The sequence below is a fragment of the Suricata suricatta genome, chromosome 1 (assembly GCF_006229205.1).
Source record: "Suricata suricatta isolate VVHF042 chromosome 1, meerkat_22Aug2017_6uvM2_HiC, whole genome shotgun sequence".
Lineage (NCBI taxonomy): Eukaryota > Metazoa > Chordata > Mammalia > Carnivora > Herpestidae > Suricata > Suricata suricatta.
The window spans coordinates 180,790,452-180,802,906 of NC_043700.1; the positions used below are offsets into that span (position 1 = coordinate 180,790,452).

At 38.4% G+C, this 12,455-nt stretch overlaps 1 pseudogene; it reads left to right on the forward strand.

Annotated features, from left to right (window-relative positions):
• Positions 1 to 1,349: 1,349 nt before the first annotated feature.
• On the forward strand, positions 1,350 to 2,581 carry LOC115302398 (annotated as a pseudogene).
• The last annotated feature ends 9,874 nt before the right edge of the window (positions 2,582 to 12,455 follow it).

Consider the following 12,455-nt stretch of genomic DNA (forward strand, 5'->3'; position numbering starts at 1 on the left):
TCTCAAATAAATTGGGATTTAACTTAGTCCCAATGTACATGCAGGAATTTAGGTAAATGAAAGAAAGATGGTTGGGGAAAGAACATTCCAGGCAGATGGAATGGGTGTTACAAAGAACTGAGACATGAAGTAACTTAGTATTTAAGAAAGGAAGAAGATGCTTGTTTGGTAAGAATTTTGTCAAAAAGAGGGAAGAAGAATGCAAGATGCAAAGAATGAAAAGTGAAGATTACACATGGATTTGGAGGCCAGGCTAATATTGATTTAAATAACAAGTTATAACCCCTCCAAGAACAAGGTCAAAAAACTTCAGATTTCTACCTAGGATGGATGAATTTTCTAGAACAAAAATAAGAGTGTTATTCATATTTTGTTTGCCCATCAGGGTCATGTGTGAACACCCATTCAGTACAATAATCAGGATTCACGCTCAAATACAGGAGTTGATTTCAATTTCACAGCCTCTCTACTACTATGCCAGTATTATTTCTTGCTCAAAATTCTGCTATTATCAAACAAAAGGTATTATGTATTACAAGGTTTCAGTAAAATACAATAATAAGAGGGAAAATGTTACAGGGATATAATACCAGTTTAAATACAAGAATATCAGATTATAGTGTGAATGTATACACTCGTGTTGTCTCTACTTATTGAAGGAAATAGGGACTTTTTAGGGAAGATGTTTGAGAAAAACCTGTTACTTCACAAATATGTGATTATTAATGATGCAAGTTTGAAGATACTCCAGAGCTTACAGTTACACAGGAGAGAGGAAGCAGAGTGAGAAACTGGAAAAAGCAACACTCAGGGTCAACCACCTCCAAGAAGACATCGTATTCCCAGGGTTGTCAGGATTTAGAAAGGAGCTAACCATTCCTTAAGTCAGAGTAAGAGAAACCAACAGGTAACAGTAGGTTGCAAAATGATTGCTTGATTGATATATCTCTGTGATAAATTACTTCAGTGCCATGCCCCTCCCTAATTCTATATCCTTGCCATATATTTTTGTAGTGTCATCCACCGGAGGTAGGGGGACCCCTACTTCCTGATTTGGGGCTCAACCATGTGATTTTCTTTGACCAACAGAATAAGATGGGTTTAAAAAGTCTTGTATGCTTCCATTTTCTCTTTTGAATGTCTGCCATGGCCACTGTCAAGAACAAACTGGGGCTGGCCTGATGATCCTAGCAGGAGAACGGAGCACAGCCACCTGCAAGCCTCACTCAGCCAAGATTGTCAACCTTCACCCCACTCATAGACTGAGAAATAATAAATGGGTGCTTGGAAGTGAATTGCTACACACATTATCCAACTATACAGGAGCATGGCCCTCTCCTCTTCCTAGGATGGAGTGTGCTCCTCCATTGCTATCAGTATACTCTGAAAAGGGGGAGTCATCTGGAAATTAATGTTATTTTGCCTGCAGTGTGCAAGGCTCCCATTCAAACTGATACTGTGAACTTTGTTCACACCAGCTTGCAGGAAAACAGCAAACAGCCAATATGGTGTCAGTAAATTAGCAAGTCATCAAACAAGTGCTGAGTCTTGGGCGGTGTTGGCAGAGCCATGACTCAAATTTCCAGAGTTCAAAATGGTGGGATTCACCATTCTGTCCAGGGTGCTTTTGGAAATACGTGTCATAGAGGCCACATGTCTGCACCAACCAAAACCTGGTGCCGCTGGCACCACAGAGTGAACACACACAGAAGTCATACGCCATCTGCTCTGCCCTGGCTGCCTCAGCCTTACCAGTGCTGGTCATGTCAAAAGGTCTTCATATTGAGGAAGTTCCTGAACTTTCTTTGGTGGTCGAAGGCTACAAGAAGACCAATTCAGAATGATATCAAAAAGGTCTATGCCTCTCAGCCAATGGAAGCTGGCAAGGGCAAAATGAGCAACTGTCATCAAACCTAGCACAGAGGCCCCTGAATCATCTGTAATGAAGAAAGCAGTATCATTAAAGCCTTCAGAAACATCCCTGGAATTACTTTACTTAATATAAGCACATTACACATTTTGAAACTTACTCCTGGTGGACATGTGGGGCTTTTCTGCATTTGGATTGAAAGTGCTTTCTGCAAGTTAGACACTCTGTATGGCACTAGGGGTAAGACTTCCTCTCTCAGGAGTAATTACAACTTTCCCATGCATAAGATGCTTAAGACCTTAGCAGCATCCTCCAGGGCCCAGAGATCCAAAGAGCCCCCTAAGTACCACACAAGAAGATTAATTGCAGAGTTCTGAAAAGGAATTCACTGAAAAACCTGAGAATCATACTGAAGCTAAACCCATGTGCAAAGACCATGCACCAGAAGACCATTCTCCACTGGGCCAAGAATCAAAATTCTAGATGGATGCAGTAGCAGCAACATTAGAGGCCAAGTCAAATATGAAGAAGGTTTCAGGCCAGAAGTCTGTGGTAGGGAACAAAGGAAAGAAGGCTATTATTAATGTTAAGAAGCAGAAGAGGAGTAGGAGTTACAATGGCAGTGTACTGGGAGACCCTGGGCTTGCCCCATCCTTCAAACACAGATATATCAACATCAAATCATTTGGAACACCTACCAAATCGATCTGAGGATTAAGAGAACAATCTTCACAGAGAAGAGAAGGTGGCAGATACAACGTAAAATGGGGGAGAGAAAAGCTGTGGTGCTGCAGTGGGGAGGGAGCCCTTTTCAAAGAGGAAAAAAAAAAAAACAGAGAGAAGGAGAGAGGGGTAGAGAGGGCAGTGCGTCAAGTTCACACAAGAAATACACTTCTCGTGGGGAATCAAGAGGACCTGACTATCGCAAGCTTTTACAAACAGTGGAGCTCAAATTCTGAGGTTTTAAAAGTCAGCACCATTTGCCAGAGTGAAGCCCAGTGGGCAGCAGTGCTCCTGGAAAGAAGGGTGCATGCTGGACAGAGTGGACAGAGGACAGTGCGGTGCGGTGATCCCCTGGGTGGCAATAGGAAGGAATGTTCCCCTTCCCGGAGTACATTTGGAAGAGGGTATATTGCCTCTCCGAGGACCAAAGACAAGAGTGGGAGCCAACAAGCATCCATTCATCTACAAGGGACAGAAGTGCATACAGAGGGCAGATAACCTGATGGCAGCTTTTTTCTGGGCTTCACCATAAACTTCAAGTGTCTATACAGCCACACAACTGCTTCGTGGGGAAAAAAAACAGCACCAGACACAGCACAGATCTCCTCCTCTGGAGAAGCAGAGCTGGTGTATGCCTTGCCAGTCCTTTACAAGTTAGAATGTTGACTCCCAGCTGCAGGCCACAGATAAGAGACAGGAGAACTGGGTATTCACTGGCCCTGGGCACAGACAGGTTGAGAACAGGGATCTGACAGAAGCCTATGATGCAAAGAGGGAAATTGTTCAGTTTTCTGTGAGGGCTTCCTGAACAGCAGTGGACATGAGCTTCCCTAAACAGGGATAAGAGAGTAGGGTGACACCATCTTCCCCTGCCAACCAACATGGTCAGACTTCAGTGAGCAACACAGCACCCTCAGTGGAAGGTGGAACATCTTATACCAATCCTTGCCATGCTGTCATGCTGTGTCTGTGGGGGCATCTTTACTAAGGCAGGTCTGACTGTGAGCCAGCAGGGCAGGCCTCTCCCCAGAGGGCCATGCACCAAGTCGATTGATCATAGAGGGTTCCAAAGTGTCAGCTTCAGTTCTGGTGGAAATAGGACCAGACTTTCTTTGTTGTTGTTGTTGTTGTTGTTGTTGTTGTTGTTGTTGCTGTTTTCCTTTCTTTTTCTTTGGAATCAGGCGTATGCTTTTTTGTTTATCTATGCATCTGGGGGTTTCTGTTCCTTTTCCTTTTCTCTCTTTGAATCAGTCATTTTATTTTTTAATCAGGCTTATTTAAACAAACAAATTAAAGCACACCTAGTTAAAGGTCCATACACTCTCCACTGCAAGCAAGGAGGAGCTCTGCACAGGCCTTGCCTGGTGGAAAGAGCAGCCAAATCACAACAGTAGAGTGCACACGGCATACACCTTAACCATTTCCTGAAGCACCAGGCTTTGGACAGTGTTATGACCCTTTCTCAATATAGCATTACTCTCAGGATTAGGAAACATAACACAGAAAACACAGAAACCTTGACAAAATTGTGAGATGAAATAATTCTCCCCAAAAGAAAGATCAAAAAGAAATCACAGCCAGGGATTTACTCAAAAAAGATATAAGCAATATATCTGAACAAGACTTTAGAACAACAGTTATAAGAATACTAACCCTTGCTGCAGAGATAAAAGACCTAAAAAAGAGGTTGAAATAAAAAATGCTATATCTAAGATACAAAATTGACTATAATCACAATGAGGATGGAAGAAACTGAGGAATGAAGAGGTGATACAAAAAAAATAAAGTTATGGAAGATACTGAAGCTGAAGAGGGAAAGAAAACTATTAGATTACAACTAGAGACTCAGGGAATGAAGTGATTCTATAAAGCACAATAATAGCTGTATCAAAGGAGTCTCAGAAGAAGAGTGGGGGAAGGTGCAGAAGGTTTATGTGAACAAATTATAGCTAAGAATTTCCATAATCTGGGGAAGGAAACAGGCATTCACGTCCAAGAGGCACAGAGATTCCCCCTCAAAATCAACCCAAACTGGTCACCACCAAGACATATCATAGTAAAACTTGCAAAAATCAAAGAAAAAGAGAGAATTCTGAAAGCAGCTAGGAACAAAAAATCCTTAACCTACAAGGGTAGACACAATTAGGTTAGCGGCAGACCTGTCCAGGGAGTTGGCAGGTCAAAAGTGAGTGGGATGATACATTCAATGAGCTAAATGGGAAAATATTCAGCCAAGAATACTTTTAATTTTTTTAATGTTTTTATTTATTTTTGAGAGAGAGAGAGCACACAAGTGGGCACGAGAGCAGAGGAAGGGCAGAGAAAGAGGGAGACACAGAACCCTAAACAGACTCTAGGCTCTGAGCTGTCAGCACAGAGCCCAACGTGGGGCTCTAACTCAAGAACTGTGTGATCATGACCTGAGCTGAAGTCTGACACTTAACTGACTGAGCCACCCAGGCACCCCACAGCCAAGAATACTTTATCCAGCAGGGCTATCATTCAGAACATGAGAGACAGAGTTTCCAAGACAATCAAAAACTAAAGGAGTTTGTGCACAATAAACCAGCCCTGCAATAAATATTAAAGTGGAACCTTTGATCAGGAAAGAGAGACCAAAAGCAACAAAAACTAGAAAGGAACAGAGACAATCTACAGGGATAGTAACTTTACAGGTAATACAATGGGACTAAATTCATATTGATCAATAATTACTCTGAATGTAAATGGACTAAAAAAATAAATAAATAAAATAAATAAATAAATAAATAAATATTCCAATTAAAAGACATAAGATATCAGAATGCATAAAAAAAAACCAAGTCCCATCGATATGCTGCTTATAAGAGATTCATTTGAGACCCAGACACTTACAGACTGAAAGTGAGGGGATGGAGAGCAATTTGTCATGCCAATGGACATCAAAAGAAAGCTGGAGTAACCTTACTTACATTGGACAAACTAGATTTTAAACCCAAGATTGTAATAAGAGATGAAGGGCACTATATCATAATAAGGGATCTATACAACAAGAAGATATAATAATTATAAATATTTATGTGCCAAACTTCAGAGCGCCCAAATATACAAATCAATTAACAAAGAAACTCATTGATAATAATATAATAATACTAGGGGACTTTAACACCCCACTTATAACAATGGACAGATCATCTAAGCAGAATATCAACAAGAAAACAATGGCTTTGAATGATACACTAGACCAGATGGACTTAACATATATTCAAAGCATTTAACCCTAAAGCAGCTGAATACACATTCTTTTATTTTTTTTCATTTTAATTTTTTTAACATATGCAAGTATTTTCCATCCTTTACAATACAGTAGTTACAATGACACTCCAAACAGAACAACAAAGTAAAAAATCAAAACCCCAACTTCTATTTCATGTAATTAGACTTATACAGAAATTAGAAGGTTAAGTACCAACTAGTTAATCACCTAAGTTCACAGCTATCTGAAGTGGCAATCGTTATATAGCAGCTTATCTATGATACAGTCAAGATAAATGACACAATTTATTACTTGCCCACAAGCTACAACACAGCCTGCTTACTACCTTTCCGTGCACAAAGAACCTTCTCCAGAATAGATCATACACTGCATCACAAATCAGGCCTGAAACAGGAAAAAAGATTGAGATCATACCATGCATATTTTCAGACTACAATGCTATAAAACTTTAAGTTAACCACACACAAAAAAACAAAAAACAAACAAATAAAACTGGACAGACCATAAATACATGGAAGTTGAAGAACATCCTACTAAGAGTGGACTAACCAGGAAAGTAAAGAATAAATTAAAATTATACATGGAAGCAAATGAAAATGAAAACATGACAGGCTAAAACTTTTGGGATGGAGCAAAGGAGGGCATAACAAGACGTATATAGCAATAAATAAGGCCTATATCAAGAAGAAAGAAAGGTCTCAAATATACAACCTAACCTTACACCTAAACGAGCTGAAAAAAGAACAGCAAATAAAGCCTAAAACCAGAAGAATATGGGAAATAATAAAAATGAGAGCAGAAATAAATGATATAGAAATTTTTAAATATTGTAGATCAATAAAACTAGGAGCTGTTCTTTATAAGAATTAACAAAATTTATAACCTCCTAGCCAGAGTTATTAAAAAGAAAAAGGACCCAAATAAATAAAATCATGAATGAAAGAGATCACAACCAAAACCACAGAAATATAATTAGAATATATGAGCAATTATATGTCAACAAATTGGGCAATCTAGAAGAAGTGGATAAATTCCTAGAATTATTAGAAACTACCAAAACTGAAACAGGAAGAAATAGAAAATTTGAACAGACCCATAACCAGCAAATAAAGTGAATCAGTAATCAAAAATCTCCCAAAAAACAAGAGTCCAGGGCCAGATGGCTTCTCAGGGGAATTCTACCAGACATTTAAAGCACAATTAATACCTATTCTTTTAAAACTGTTCCAACAAATAGAAATGGAAGGAAAACTGCCAAACTCATTCTGTGAGCCCAACATTACCTTGATTTCAAAACCAAAGACACTGCTAAGAAGGAGAATTATAGACCAATATCCCTGATGAATCTGGATGCAAAAAATCTGAACAAGATACTGGCAAATCAAATCTAACAGTACAATAAAACAATTATTAACCATGATCAACTGGAATTTATTACTGGGCTGCAGGGTTGGCTCAATATTGACAAATCAATCACCATGATACACCACCTTAATAAAAGAAGAATAAGGATGATATGATTCTTCCCATTGATACAGAAAAAGAAGTTGACAAAATACAGCATCCATTCTTGATTTTAAAAAAAGAAACCTTCAACAAAGTAAGGATAGATGGAACATATCTCAATATAAAGGCCATAAAGAAAAGACCCACAACTAATATCCTCAATAAGAAAACACTGAGAACCTTTTCCGCTAAGGCCAGGAACATGACAGGGATGTCCACTCTCACCATTACTATTTACCATAATAATGTAAATCTTACCCTCAGCAATCAGACAACAAAAAGAAATAAAAGGCACCCAAATTGGCCTGAAGGAAGTCAAACTTTCACTCTTTGTAGATGACATGATAGTGTATCTAGAAAACCAAAAAGGCTACACCAAAAAGTTGCCAGAATACATGAATTCAGTAGAGTCTTAGGATATGAAATCAATGCACAAAAATATGTTGCATTTCTACACACCCATATGAAGCAGCAGAAAGAGAAATCAGGGAATTGATCCCATTTACAATTGCACCAAAAACCATGATACTTAGGAATAAACATAACCAAAGAGGTAAAAGATCTGTGTTCTGAAAACTATAGGACATTTGTGAAAGAAATTAAAGAAGACACAAAGAAATGGAAAAATATTCCATGCTCGTGGACTGAAAGAGCAAATATTGTTGAAATGTCAACACTACCCAAACCCATCTACACATTCAATGCAATCCCTATCAAAATAACACAGCATTTTTCCAGAGCCAGAACAAACAATCCTAAAATTTGTATGAAATCCAAAAAGACCCTAAAAATAATATTAAAAAAGGAAAGCAAAGTGGGAGGCATCACAGTTCCAGACTCTAAACTGTATTGCAAAGCTGTAATTATCAGGACAGTATGGTACTGGCACAAAAACAGACATACAGATCAATGAAACAAAATGGAGAACCCAGAAATAAACCCATAACTATATGGTCAACTAATATTCAACAAAACAGGAAAGAATATCCAATGGAAAAAAGACAGTATCTTCAACAAATGGTGCTGGGGAGATGGGACAGTGGCAAACAAAAGTATGAAACTGGACCATTTTCTAAAACCATACACAGAAATAAATTCAAAATAGATGTAAGACCTAAATGTGAGACAGGAAATGATTAAAATCCCCAGAAGAGAACACAGACAGCAACCTCACCTCTTTGACCTTGGCTGCTGCATCTTCTTAGACATGTCACTGGAGGCATGGGAAACAAAAGCAAAAATGAACTATTGGGACCTCATCAAGACAAAAAACTTCTGCACAGTGACGGGAACAATCAACAAAACTAGAAGACAGCCTACAGAATGGAAGAAAATATTTTCAAGTGATATATATGATCATATCATATTGTATATGATATCATATATGATCAGACATATCAGATAAAGGGCTAGTACCCAAAATTTATAAGGAACTTATCAAACTCAACACCCAAAGAATAAATAATCTAGTTAAAATTTGGGTAGAAGACATGAACAGACATTTCTCCAAAGACGACATACAAAAGGCTAACATATACGTGAAAAAATGCTCAATATCACTCATCATCAGGGAAATAAAATCAAAATCACAATGAGGGGGCACCTGGATGGCACAGTCAGTTGAACCTCTGACTCTTGATTTTGTCTCAGGGCATGATCCCATGGCCATGGGATTCTCTCCACCCCCCAACCCTGCCCCTTTCCCCTGCTTGCTCACATGCTCTCTCTCTCTCTAAAAAATGAAACAAACAAGCAAAACAAAACCACAATGAGATACCATGTAACACCTGTCAGAATGACTAAAATTAACAACTCAGGAAACAACAGATGTTGGTAAGGATGCAGAGAAAAGGGAACCCTCTCATACTGTTGGTAAAAATGCAAACTGGTACAGCCATTCTGGAAAACAATAAGGAGGTTCTATAAAAAGTTAAAAGTTGAAATACCATAGGACCCAGCAATTGCACTACTAAGTATTTATCTAAAGGATAAAAAAATATTGATTTGAATGGACACATGCACCCCAATGCTTATAGCACCACTATCAACAACAGCCAAGTTATAGAAAGAGACCAAATGTCCTTTGACTGATGAATGCATAAAGAAGCATAGATAAAGAATTTACAATGGAATATTACATGGTGATCAAAAACAATGAAACCTTGTCATTTGCAACAATGTGGACGGAATTAGAGTATATTATGCTAAGTGAAATAAGTCAGTCAGAGAAAGATAAATATCATATGATTTCATTCATATGTGGGATTTAAGAACAAAACAGATGAACACAGGGGAAGGGAAGGAAAAATAAAAAGAGAGAGGGAGGCAAATCATAAGAAACTTAACTATAGAGAACAAACAGAGAGTTGTTGGAGGAGAGGTCGGTGAGGAATAGGCTAAATGGGTGATAGGCATTTAAAAGAGGGCATTTGTTGGGATAAGCCCTGGGTGTTTTACATAAGTGATAAGTCACTAAATTCTACTCCTAAAACCAATACTACACTATAGGTTAATTAACGTGAATAAAATCTTGGAAAAAGTTTAAAAAAAAAAAGCAGAAGAAATCTTTGGCAGGTAAAAAAAAAAAAAAAAAACCTGTAGCTACCAAGAAACCAACAGTGGAGAAAAGCCAACAGAAAAGAAACCCACCATGGAACAAAAGAAGCCTGCTACATAAAAACTTAAATTTGTGTATTCCATAAAAGTCAAAACATTTTGGACTGCTTATTTTGAATAAAGACCTAATCAAAGGCAATGTGGAAAAAAAAAAAAAGACAATGTCTCACTGATATAGTCCCCCCTTCAAGATATTTTGCTCATAATAATATCACAGGTACAATAAGACCGACCAACAACACAAAATAAAACAGGAGCCAGGAAATTAAAGAGATGAGAGGAGAAAGATAAGAGGGGAGGAGCAGACTTCTGCTCCAAAGAGCCAAAAATCCTAGCCCTTACAATATAGAAAGGAAAAAAGTAGAAAAGAGACCAGAACCCACAGATATTTCCAAGAGCCTAAAGAGCATTCATCTGAAGTGGGGAGCAATGGAAAAACTAAGGCTTTGAAATGAGAACTTGGGTTCTCAATTGCTATGTAAATATTCTGAGCTCTTTATTCTCACTAGTTAAAATAAGAAAGTAATGCTCTCTTTTTCATAGAGTAGATATGAAGATTATACAATATTAGAGTATTGTATATAATAGAAGAGTAGCATTTGGCAGATAATCAGTAAATAATGGATGCTAGCACTGGTAATATACGAGTTAAGTGTTAGCTTAAGTTTCTGGTCTCCATATTCTGTGTATCTTTTTCTTAAGACCTGGTTGCTTTCTCTCCTAGTACATACACATCACTGGTTCCCGGATTCTTCGATTTGCTCCTTATCTGGTGAACCAATACCCTAAACTGCTCCTTATCTTCCTGCCTCTGACAAGAATAGAAAGGACGACAACATAAATACAGCTGTACAATGAATTAACAGTTAGAATTTACAGAGATACTTACATGGCCTGATAGTAATAAGCCTTTTACTTATATTACATCCTTTTTCTACGTATTGGTCCCATTTTTTCTCATCATCTCCATTTTACAGATGAGAACACTGAGAAACAGAGACACTAATTACCTTTTCCAAGATTATTTCCATTAAGCGGTGGTGAAGAGATTTAAATCCAGTGCTTATGATGCCAAATATTGCCCTTTCCACAGCAATCCCACTGCACCTCCCAGACTCTAAGAACGTGTCCATGCCTGGGCAGATTCATGACTGAATAGCATCTGCTTCTGGGTCAACAATCTCTGTGTTCAAGTGTGGCAGATGGGTGGGGGGTAGGTGCTCTTGACTCCTAAACAGAGTTCAGTGACAATTTCCACCCTGCAAACAGGGACTGGCAGGAAGACCCCTACACTCTTTCTCAGAAAAGACAGTGCAGAACAGTTTCCAACCTTCCATTGGACTCTCCAACCCCTGAAGCCAGCCTTGCACAGGGGGCCCTGCAGCAGTTATCCCACTGCTGTCCGTGGGCATCTATTTTCTGCTCTCAGGTACTTCCACCCTCTCTTCGATTACTCAGATGGCAGCGTAGCAACTCAATCAGTGTGTTCCAGGAGGTCACACTTTGGGAAGAATCTTACAAGGAATTAAAATTTCATTTTAGACCCTTAATAGCCCAATCAATAATTTAGGGAACAAAGGAAACATTTTCTGGGAAAGCATTAGCTTGAAACTGAAGAGTAGCTTCTCATCCCTTGGAAATGACACAATTTTAATAAGGGTGGGGTAGAGGGAGCAGAGCCTGACAACTGCCTTTCATATATTCTGACTTGTTCTCCTTCTCTCTCTCTCTCTTGCTCTCACTCCTTTCTCCTCTCCTTACTCCTTGTCTCCTCTCTCCTGTCTCCTATCTCATCTCTCTTGGCTACCACTATTACTGTTCCACATTCTTCCCTTGTCTTTCTGAATATTGTCCTTGCTGGTGTACTTACTAATTAGTACTGTAACAAATCTGCAGCTATGAAGTATTCATTTTTTCTTGGAAATGGATCAAAACCATTACCCATAATGTTGTTTAATTTCATTTTGAAGTATTAGTTGCACTTAAAATTAAAGATTCACCTTAAAGAAATAGCTACAATTCAAATAAAATTTTATTTTTCCAGTGTGCTTGGCTGACTAAAAGTATTTAATTAAAAAATGTCAAAATAGACAAGATTCTAAGAGTTCCAAAACTGTTTTTGAGAATTCACGTGGTGGTTGATAATATATCCAACTTGTTAAAACCTTTGAACTGATTTCCAAGAAACTACTTCAAAATGTATTTTTCTGCCTCTTTCTCTAGTTGCTACTCATTTCAGGAACACTAAAAAAAAGCCCATTTGGTTTGGGAACCAGCAACACTTCAAAGAAAAGTAACCTGACAAAGACTTTTGCCCCAGAAATCCTCAATCTGGGCTGAATTTTAGTACAAAGTCAGAGCCTAGGAACCCAAATGCCCCACACTTCTCCAGCCACCTAATGCTGATTCACCAAAGCGATGCAAAATTGTAACAGAAATTAAGCTTGTAAAAGAAAGCCAGCACTGGCATGATCCCTGAAGAAG